Below are 12,133 nucleotides of genomic sequence, written 5' to 3'. Positions count from 1 at the left end.
AGTTCCCGGTGGGGGTGGATGAACAGGACCCCGTGGTGTTGCCTCTGGATGAACAAGACCCCGATTGATCGATCCGGTTGGGGTTGGATGAACAGGACCCCGTGGAGGGCTGGATGAACAGGACCACCCCGTGGAGGGCTGGATGAACAGTAGATGGTGGAGGGCTGGTTGAACAGTAGCCCGTGGAGGGGTGGTTGAACAGGAGCCCGTGGAGAGGGCTGGTTGAACAGTAGCCGGTGGAGTAGCGCACGGTGGAGGCTGGATGAACAGGAGCCCGTGGATGAACAATCGCAGGTGGAAGCTGGAGGAGGTCGACGGTGGATGAACAGTAGCTCGTGGAGGCTGGAGGGGGTCAACGGTGGAGATGAACAGTATCCCGTGGAGTCCCGTTTTGCGGTACGCCACACCCCTCCCGATGAACAGGACCCCCATTTCGACCGTAGGAGGTCCGTTTCGTCCGTTTTGCAGTACGCCACACACCTCCCGATCAACAGGACCCCCGTTTCGACCGTAGGAGGTCCGTTTCGTCCGCTTTGCGGTACGCCACACCCCTCCTGATCAACAGGACCCCCGTTTCGACCGTAGGAGGTCGGTTTCCTCCGTTCTGCGGTACACCAGGCCTCGTTTCCATCGCCTGTTCCGTCCAAGCCCTCCCGATGAACACGACCACGCATTTCGTTCCAACCCAGCCGGTTGGCTCCCATGCGTTCCGTTGCCTCCCGATGAACACGACGCATTCTGTTGCCTCCCGATGAACACGACGCATTCCGTTGCCTCCCCATGAACACGACGACGATGTTGTTTCTCCGTTCCGACCCATCCATGTCAACGAGCCCTCGCCGTACGTATGCGCGAGTAGGCATTCGAGACCCCGCCCGTATGTACACATACGTGGCCATATTTTCTTTCTTGCACCCTGGCCGCCTCTACTACGACACGTGCGCGCCTCTACATCCACCAGTATATATGTACGTACACGTTCGCGACCAGAATGACAACGCTATGTACGCTTCGACCAGGTGGGCCCAACTGTCAGGCACTTCCTTGCATGCGAAGATGTAGCTGGTGGGTCCCAGCAGTCAGGGGGGCGAATCGTTTTCTTTTTTTTGCCAGGACGCACTTCCTTGCATGCGAAGGTGTAGCTGGTGGGTCCCAGCAGTCAGGGGGAAACGTTTTTTCGCGAAATACGGTGGCCCGTCCGGTGGGTCCCCGCTGTCAGGTGGAGGAATAATTATTTTTCACGTAATAAGGAGGCACTTCTTTGCTGCGGCCGTGGACCCAGTTGTCAGTGTCTCCACGCACAGTACTCTACCGATGGAAGTCGGTCATTGACCACATTGACCACGCTGCGCTGAGATCACCACGGCGGTGGACGACGGCGAGGCCTGGGAAGGGGACGACGCGGAGACGGGGAAGACGCGGCAGTGGAAGCCCGCGCGGAGAGGAGTACGAGGGTTCACTGGTTTGGCTGCGGTGTGAGGCTGCCGTCGCCGCAGGGCCTGGCCAGCGGTGGGAATAGTAGGGGGCTGTGAGGCCTCTGCGGTAGCACAGCCGGCCACGGGAGGCAGGAGCATGCGACACGACCGGCGCTGCTTTGGGCGGCTGGAGCAAGAAGACCAGAGGTTGAAGAAGCACTACGGCCGTTGGATGGACATCGTATGGTCACTGGAGCTAGAATCGTTCATATTGACTAAGTTGACAAAGCCCTTCATCCCCGTCAACTTAGTAGGCCCACAAGTCAGCCTCCCACCAAGGTGGGTCCCAGCTAGCCGGGGGAGTATTCATTTTTTTATGTGTAATAAGGAGGCACTTTCGGTGGGTCCAAGCTGACAGCGGGGGGAACGTTTTTTTTGCGAAATACGGTGGCCCATCCGGTGGGTCCCAGTAGTCAGGGGGAAATGATATTTTTCACAAAATACTAGTGGCCCGTCCGGTGGGTCCCCACTGTCAGGTGGAGGAATAATTATTTTCCGTGTAATAAGGAGGCACTTCCTTGCGGCTGCCATGGACCCAGCTGTCTGCCTCTCCATGTACAGTACTCTTCGATGGAAGTCGGTTGTTGACCACATTGACCACGCCGCGCCGAGAGCACCACGGCGGTGGATGACGACGGGGCCTAGGAAGGGGACGACGCGGAGCCGGGGAAGACGCGACAGTGGATGCCCACGTGGAGAGGAGTACGAGCGTTCACCGGTTCGGCTGCGGTGTGAGGCTGCCATCGCCGCAGAATAACAGGGGGTGTGGGTGAGTAGAGGGATGCCCTGGCCAGCGGTGGGAGTAGTAGGGGGCCACGGGAGGCGGGAGTAGGCGGTCGCGCCGACACTGCTTTGGCGGCTGGAGCAAGAAGATCAGAGATTGAAGAAACACGACGGCCGTTGGATTGACATCCAACGGTTACGTCTGCTAGAATCGTTTGTTGACGTATATAATAACTAAAAAAATCTTGCATACGCGTCAACTAAACAGGCCCACAAGTCAGACCACTCGCTCTTTTTTTAATAATTTATATATAGCTCATGGCAACTTCTTATGCAATTTATTGCAGTCGTTTTTTTGGTTGGCCAGGGCCAATTTCGCATATTTCTGTGGGTTCCAAACTATTTTTAATACCGAAATGTCGAGCCAGATTTAAAGTACTTTGAAGATATATTTAAATTAGGTTAATGCCCAGTGAAATAGGAATCTGAAAATGTGAAAAAATTCAGAAATTATGAAGTAATTGCCAATTTGTCATCTGTTTTTATATTTACAACCCATTTCATATTACTTTCAAGATTTGCAGGCGTCTTGAAAGAGTTGCAGCCCATCAGGGCGTAGAAAAATAAGTAGGTCTGGATTGGGTATTCTTCAGAAAAAATAAACTGGGCTCATTTTCACAAAGAAAAAATAGCTGGGCTGGTCACATGGTGAACATAAAATATAAGCCTGGGCTAGACGGGCCACAGCCCAGTTCAAACCCTGCTCCGTCTCAACAATACCAAACAAAAAAATACTGCTCGAGTAGCTACGTCCTAGGTGTCAGCCGATCTTGTGTTGTTCTCTTGTCTATTGACTATATACGCTCACAATGTCGTGGGTCCCAGATGTCAGGAAAACACTAGGAGGAAGCATTTTATTTCTTCATACGCTGATGTGGTGGGCCCCTACTGTCATCCTCTCCACGTACTTCTGCCGATTCCTGTTGTTTGTTGACCATGTTGACAAAGCGAGAGGGCGACGCCACGGCGAGCACACCAAAGCGCGTGGAGGACGTCGGCGTTAACGATTTAGGAGACGGTGGTGCGGCGATGCGTGTGCTGAGGTGCAGCTAGCCATGGGAGGCGGAAGCAGGCGGCCTCGCCGGCGCTGGTTTGGGTTTGGCGGCTGGAGGAAGACAGGACTGAAGAAACACGACAGACTGTAAAAGCAGCAGAGTACTTAACAACCTTAACTAAAACCAGCAGGGGCACTTAACAACCAAAGCTGAAAGTAGTATGAGTACTTATACAAGTTCAACCGTACAAAGCACGCCTCGAACAGTGCTACTTTGCCTACAGTTAACCAATGGTGAGTCCGCCAAGCCCCAGGACAAGGCCTAGGCGCCACCCCGCGCATCCACAACCTTCTGACAGCGGCTTCATCTTGCAACGTGGTCAATAAACAGGATATTTGCTTTAGAGGCATGGAAAAGCATGAACATAATCTTCTGTCCTATTCTCCAAGATGGACGGGCCTTCATTATTTGAGACCACCCATGAATAAGTATCTTTTCACCTCCAAGGGGAATTGAGTAGGTCGACATAAACATCATGTTGTGACCAAGCGCAAGTCTGACCCGACCATGGTCAGGCATCTGTATAGGAACAATAGAACTCGGCAGTTCCTGTTTCAAGAAGATCACAGCTGTAAAACTGTGTATAAGCAATAGTTTATGAACAACATATATAACAGAAAACAGCTCGTACCATAAGTTTCTCGACACAGTTGGACCTGTTCAACGAGTGCAGCAGTGGCACACATATCCCACGTGGCCTTCCACCATTGAAACGCCCCACAAGGACCTCAAGACGATCAATAAAGTGTAGGAACTTGTGGATGTCGATCCAGTCAACTTCAGTGCCATTAGTAACAGCCGAGTTATTATAGAGTGACAAACGAGCAGACTGCTTAACTCTGAAAAAACCTACACGTGCCACCAATTATAAGAAAATATTAGTTAGAAGTAGCATATTCATGAGAGATTCATTGCTACTTCTAAAGTTAAATTGTGATTAGTTAGACAGAATAGGTGGATTAAGAAGTAATCGAGGCAACAAGCAAGAACCAGATACAAAACTAACATGGATGAACAATTGGAACGATGTCGGGGTGGAAGATCGCAGTGAAAATGAGACCAGGTTCTGCTATTTCCATCAACATTCGTGCGCCAACTTTCAGTCCGTAACACTTGAGAAAGTTTATCCAAGTTCGGCCATAAAAAAGCAGCGATCTTCTTGGTTCATGAACCCAACTCGGAAATTATATCCATGGCTTGTCTTCATTGTGACCATTAAACTAGTGTATTCAGTTATGACAAGGCCGAGCATCTTGAGTACATGTGTTCTGGCAGAGCAAATAATACACTGCAGGAAAAATAATATGAGAACACAACATGTTAAAAAAAAACCCACCCTCCCGGATAGAAAAGAGGATTCTAGGAACATACGGTGCACGTTTCAAAATGCTGTGTTAGGATGACAAGGAACAAGTGTGGCGTCTCGCCGAGGGTGCAGAAACCTGTAGGGTACTCGCACTTTGGGCACTGCAAATGAAACACACTAGATTCAGTAGGAAGAAAAATGCATCAACGGCGGCGGCTGCCATCCTAGGATTACCTGTGACCAAGGGACTTGGATTTATCAGGGATGGATGAAGAATTCTTACCTGGTTCTCCATGAGAAAACCCTATGCAATCGCCGAGAGGGGGTTTTCTCTGAACAAGCAGACGAGGGAGAAGGAGATTCAACCCAGTGAAATATTGCCGCTTCGTCCGTCCAGCTTACTGCTTAAGCTGGAAAGTGGGGTTGTGATTTGATGGCTCATTGCATTACTGCGGTGCTACGACCAGGGTGTGTCTACCGTGAAGTTGTGCACTCTAATTTGTGCATATGGCACGTGGACCCCGTTGCCGGTTGCCCCACATATCAGCAAAAGGAAGTAGAAAGACAGGAGTAACTAGTTACACATAAATATTTTTTTGACAGGGAGATACTCCCTCTGTAAAGAAATATACAAATATTTTATATCACATGCTCACCTTGCCGAGAAATATACTCCCTCTGCAACGCACGGGCATTATGGGGGTTCAGCTTTTTTTATGGGGGTTCAACTAAGAATATAATACTCAGATTTTTTTTGAGAAAAGAATATAATACTTAGATAGGCTCACGGTTCTGGACTTTGGGCCGCAGGCCGACCCTACATGTTTGGGGGCCCATGTGTTCTACCTCAGTGCTTTTCATATTGCAAGCGATCGGTACGGTGCTGGTTTTAGATGCTGTCGCAAGGCGAATACACAAAATTGAATAAAGCATGGCAGCTGTTGGAATGAAATCGAATGACAGTTCCTAACCAACAATCAGAGTTGCAATTCTATCAACGATATACCATGTGATAAATAATACTGTCATACTACTTATACACACAAGACACTTGTTTCACCATGCCAGATTTATTACATCAAAATCTCTCGGAGGATAGATCAGTTCGGCAGTTGCATGCTGCTACTGAAGAATTTCAAAGTTGATTTGGACCAGCTCTCCTTGCCGAGAAAGTTCGATTTTGACATCATCCCCTACTGCAAGATATGATTTAGATGTGAACCTTGACCATCCTTTAGCATCAATCATCATGCGACCATCCTTTGTACTTAGGGTATATTGAGCAGGTTCATTCACACCAAGGCTGCGTATGGTAAGAGAAACTTGGCCGCGGCCGCCTGGATTGTTGAACGACTCCCTCATTGCTCTAGAAATTCTCTGTTTGCAAACAAGAAGACATACCCAAACAGTTAGATCAACACAGTGAATCATGTGAAAGAACATGGAAAGAAAAAAGAAAGAAGCACTTGGGCGGCCAATGCTTACCAAGAAGGTGGACATGTCGATTTTTGTAAGGACTTTGGTATATGAAGTGCGAACTGCAGCTCACTCTGTTGCCGGTGCAACTGCACGGGCCGAAGCAGATGCAAGTGCAAGTGTTGGTGCAGGTGCCGAAGCTGCTGCTGCTGTCGGAGATGGTGCTCCTTGTAGAGCTGGTGCCAGTGTCGGAGCAGGTGCCGGTGTCGATGCCCGATCCTCCGGTAGATCAGACTGATCCGCTGACGCGGTCGGTGCCCAATCCTCGGCTGGATCAGACTGAGCTGCTGCCGCTGTCAGTGCTAGAGCAACTGTCGGTGCTTGATCTGTGCGAGACAGCGGCGATCGTGTCTGGTCTGCTATGATCAGCTTTCTAACTTGACTAGGATCCGTGACTGTGATCCAGTCTTTTTCTTCATTTCTTTTAAACGCGAGAAGGACTAATTGTGGCGTTTTTGTTAAACCAAACTGCAGTTTATCATAGGGATTCAGCTTGTACTCAGACAACAGACTGATCCAATTTTTTCCAGTAATATAAGTGATGAACAGTGCCTTCGTTACTGACACGACATAAGAAGTGAAACATGCAAAAATAGCCATCGTAGAGCAAACAAATGGTTTATTCTATGATGAATGTGACATGGCAAAACCTGCATCGTAAAATTGCAGGAAAAGAAAGAAAACATGACATTAAATCAATAAGATTTAGACAGTAAATCAATAAGATTTACTTGATGTGACACGAGTGAATCCTTACCAGGAAATCGCTTTGTTGAAGTACTAAACAGAAGATTGATCGTCCAACTACGCGTGGCATGCAGGGGCCCCGCCTACTCCCACAAGCAGGACAGTCCAAAGGTCGTGACAAATCGTATGGACCGAGCATCCATGGGACTGGAAATCCTGGTGGGTGCGATAAACCCTGCAATGCATACAGATATTGGAGTGTAACCATAATTGATAGACCGTCCTCACAAAAAATATGATATGGATACTTCAAAATATACAGACTGAAATGAGTGGACAGACATTAACATAGACCGTTCTCAGGACTAACCACACACCAAAAGCGGCAATACTAATAAACAATACAGGGTTCACAAACACAAATCAAGTACTGAACAATAGTACTTACTACAGACAAGCAAAGTTGCACTAACTAAACTCTGCAGACTATTTCTTGCCACGACCTATGGGATGAACCCCGCATAACTGACTAGGCCATGGACTTCGTGTGAGATGTCTACATGCACCATCACCATCTTTTCAACCTTGGAGAACCTAACAGAGTGGTCTTTCCACTCATAAACATGATGATGAAGATAGGGCACATCAGATTTGTTGGGAAGCTTTACAAGAACCACACCCTTTGCAATCGAAGGCACAACCAGGAAATTGTTGTGGTCAAGTACAGCCTCGAGAACATGCCTGACAACAATGCTACAGGAAAACACTAGTTCAGGACACGTGGCGACAAGGACACAGCAGCTGGATAGTTCAGCAGTAGAACTCATCATCAGGTCTTCCAGTTCACATGGCATGACTTTGAGAACTTCATCTCCACCGCGGACCTGGTTCTAATTCAAACAGAAACCATATTTTATTACTACCTCCGTTCAGAAATATAAGATGATTTTCGATATTATACTCCATATATGACTACATATACGCATAGAAATGAGTGAAGAAAGACACTAGAACATGTCTTCAAAGGCATGAGAGTAGAGGGATTACATGCAAAATCCATAACACAAGTTACTGAGGCAATTATACCCTCTTAAAAGGTAGCATTGATGTTCATAAAGTACTCCCTCCGTCCCAAAATTCTTGTCTTAGATTTGTCTAGATACGGATGTATCAAGTCACATTTTAGTCTTAGATACATCCGTATCTAGACAAATGTAAGACAAGAAATTTGGGACAGAGGGAGTAGTTGAAAGTAATCTATAAGAAATCAGTGTCAACCTCTCACATGTTTTGGTCAAAAGAGGAATTTAGAACCGTCATTTGGCACACAAAAATCACATGCAAGATCACCCAGAAAGTTGTACTACTAGTAGTAGTACTGCGTGTTAGATGAAAAAACACGATCAAGATGGAGAAAAAGATCGTCAAGAAGAGATATTACCTGGACTTGCTTAATACGGGATCCCGGAGAGGGTGGCTTGGACAGGGCGATGGCTTTGAGCTTGTCTGCGGTAGTCTCGGCGGGGTGCTTGCATTTCTTCGTACCATGAGCCTCGACGGTTTTGGCCGGAGCCATAGACATCACTTCGGCTGGTGCTCCAGCGTCCATCAAGAAACCGTCAAATAGAAATAAAAGAAAAGAAACCATAATCACAAACCCAAAAGAAGAAAAGAGAGGGAGTTATAGGATCAGTCTCGGGGTTGCAAGACCGGGCCTTGGCCAGAATCAACACCATTGATGCGCTCACCTTTCCTTCTTTGGGAGAGAAGAACAATGGCAGAAGTAGGTCGGGGTTTTCTTGAAGAAATTAGGAACAAGATGAGGCAGAAGGGAGGGTTGGGTAGAGAGGAAGCTGAGAGAGAAGAGTGAAATGATGGTTGCTTCGTCCGTCCAACTTACTACTGGAAAGGAGGGGTTTTTGTGATTTGACGGCTCATTGGGCATTACTGCGGCGCTTCGATCGGGGTAGTCTACTGTCACTCTACTACGGAGTAATTTATTGCATGGCTGGTGGACCCCGATGCTGGCTGTCCCACACGTCGGCGAAAGTGAGTAATTTAGTGCATGGTTGGAGGAGGGTCCGCACGGTAGAGCGTGTCCACTGTTTTTCAGAAGAAAAAAATGATTACAGCAAGCGTTTCCACTCTTACGACGGAGGAGTGCGAAACACGGCAGCCACTTGAACATACACAGTGCTCCTACTACTAGGCATGTGCAGTGGTTCATGCGTCAGTACTACACAATCTTGTTGCTAGTGTAGTAAGATATGACGATAACAAATGATGTTGTGCGCATGTCAACTACTCCTATATGTAACATAGTACCGCTTTTACGACTGTCCGGTCGAGAATGAACGGTGAGATCAATGTTAACCGAACTAGGTCCACGGTGCACGGAGAGTACGGTGCTACAGTACTTCACGGAACATGAACCATATGAAGCACGAATAGTGTTAGGCATGGTGTATGAAGGGTGCACGGGATGGGAGCAAAAGTTCCCTTCTCGACCCACTTTTGGGTGTTTGGCAGAGTGCATGAAGGGTGCATGAGTCCACACTAGTAGGTTGACAAAAATACACGAAGAGGAAACACTATATTGAGATGAGAATGCAACCAAACACACCCACATGCTTTGTGCTACAGTGACTGATCTGCACCGTCTGAGTTTGATCCAACGGTCATGTTGCGCCGAGACATGGACATGCCCATGCAGAGGGCGCCTAAACACCACCGAAGTCCCTATTCTTCTCGAGGCGCACGACGTTGGTGATGTAGGGTGCAACCGCCCGCAGAGCCCGCTCCCGGTCGATGGGAGCCAGCTCGTCAAAGACGGCGTCCAATGGCACGAATGGATTCCGGTGACGGAGTCCTGAAAGGATTCGCCCGGCAACAGCGACGGCAGCCCACAACACCTCCTTGTCCAGCTCATCCCCCACCATCGCGCGGAGACGGCTCAGCTCCTCGGAGATATAGGTGAAGAAGGAGACCAGGTCAGGAAGCCGCAGCTCGTTGAAGTTGACCAGGTGGTCGAACGGGTTTAGCCCGACGGCCGACATCATCACGCTGGCACGGCGGTAGGCATCACGCAGCCGCAACACGTGCGTGGCAACTTGGTTCACCAAGTGGCTGAGGCGATCCTGGACCTCATCACGATCGGCCCGCTCGCGCTCCAGCCGGCTCCCCTGACGGCCTATCATATCTCCCGCTTTCTGCAGCAACACCGCCGACGCCTCGAGCATCTTTATGGTGGATGCCTGCCGCTTTTGAAGCTCCGTGAACTCCCGCACACAACGGAGGAGCATGGAACTCCTCTCCTCCTTGAGCTCACGGAGCTCCACGTCCTTGGCCCTGAGCTCCGCATCCTTGGCATTGAGCTCCTGTGTCAGGCACCTCACCTCGGATTCCGTGATCTGCTGCGCCGCCATGGCACCAGGTAGAAGCAATGGGGAGAGGAAGCAAAGGGTGCGAAACGGCTGAAAGGCAATGCAATCTACGGGAAGGCGGAGGGAGCGGGGAATCTTTTTGTTTTCACCACGGTAAAACACCAGTCGACGACTTCTCACATCAGGGAGCAGTGGGTTTTTACAGGCGGAGTCATCGTGACTAATTGCTGCCGCGCCTGCTCCCGTCAATCAAAAAATTAAAAATCCTATCACGCCTGCTCCCGTCAATCAAAAAATTAAAAATCCTGCCGCACCCAAACACCAGAGCAACGCCGCGGTGGATATTTAAATTTACCTGCCGGCAAGTAGATAAAAAAAGTGGTGAAAAAACAAATGTGGCGGCGGCCTAGCTAATCGGTTGAACTAGCCCAACTAGCTGGCCACCGTGCTTCACTGATGTACTCGGCGGGAAAGGTGGTCTTTCGTGATTTGACAACTCATTTACTTGCTTCGGCACTACGACCGAGGAGGACTCAGAAAACACGCGGTAGGGCGTCCCACTTCAGGAAGAATATATGCATGCACCACCCGGGAGGACCCCGAAACCGCACGGTAGGGTGTGCCACGTCTCGGCACGAAGGAAAAATGTGCGTGTAAAAATATACTGTATCAGACGTAGTGCCTATGGTTCGACCTCGGGACCCAGCCAGTCGGTCAAAAACACCCCACTAGCCACACAGCTTCATCATGCAAACATGGCACGGAGGATAGATGTGGTTAGCTCCGTCTCGACCAACCACAACGTCTCTTGTTCTAGGCGATTCTTCTATTTTCCAAGCTTTTTTTTAGTTGTAATAACACCACGGCAAGCTAGTGCCGCTCTTCGTGTGTGCCCATGCAATGGTTAGACGATGGAGAGAACATAGATTGAGATCGCAGACCTGGGACCCACCAGTAAGTGAGACAACGGTCATGCACGTGTTGACGAGGCACTCCCTCTACTCTACTCAACGAAAGTACTGTATAAATAAAATCAAGTTATGGGACAAAGCCAACAACCGTTCATTTTTTCAGGCTATCGACTTACGCTTTGTAGTCCAGGTTGCCAGTTCGAATCTCGTCTTTCAGATTTGTTAGTTTTATGTCCAAATTTGATTAATGACAAGTGGGACCCCCGTGTGTTGTTCTGATATTTCAGTGTAGGATGGGTTTTTTGAACAAACACTTTGCGTGGTTAGACAAGTAAAGACACGAGTTACACGTATTTTGCAAGTTTACGAACAAAAATGACAGCGGCATAGAATATCACATCCACCCCACAGCTTAGATACTATGGTGATACGAGTTTTTACACCGTTGGAAGTGAGATCCAATGGCTTGGGAGTAGTCTTTGTAATTATGCGCAATTTCCAAACTCCCCAAAGTTTTTTTTGCAAATAAAACATTCAGGCCTCGTGTGTGCCGCTGCATCTTCGATCCAACGGCTCCCTGGTGCTGATATTAGGTGCTCCCCGTAGCTTAATTACCCGCTATGGTGATATGAGCATCTAGGTCGTATGATCAGTGATCAGATGGCACATGCGTAGTACTTGTACTTTCTGCGCATTTCCCAAACTCTATCAGCCGTATATTGAAAAAAAATTCAAACCTCCTACTGTGGGCCGTTAGATCTCATTGAACTCGTATCACCATAGAATCTACGGTGCGGGAGCACCTCATACTCTCCCGTGCGAGAAAACATAAGGTGCTATCGCAGCTTGGATGCTACGGTGATACGAGCTTGGAGGTCGTTTGATCTGAGATCCAATGGCATCTGAGCAGTCTTTGTGCTTGTAAGCAGTGGCCGAACTCTTTTGGGGCTTTTATGCAAAAAACCGTTCGAACCACCGATGAGGTGTTGGGTCACAAATTCAACGCCTCCGAAGAGCTTGTATCACCAAAGCATCTAAGGTGTGGTAGCACATGATA

The sequence above is a fragment of the Triticum dicoccoides genome, chromosome 7A (assembly GCF_002162155.2).
Source record: "Triticum dicoccoides isolate Atlit2015 ecotype Zavitan chromosome 7A, WEW_v2.0, whole genome shotgun sequence".
Classification (NCBI taxonomy): domain Eukaryota; kingdom Viridiplantae; phylum Streptophyta; class Magnoliopsida; order Poales; family Poaceae; genus Triticum; species Triticum dicoccoides.
Note: the sequence above shows the minus strand (reverse complement) of the source record.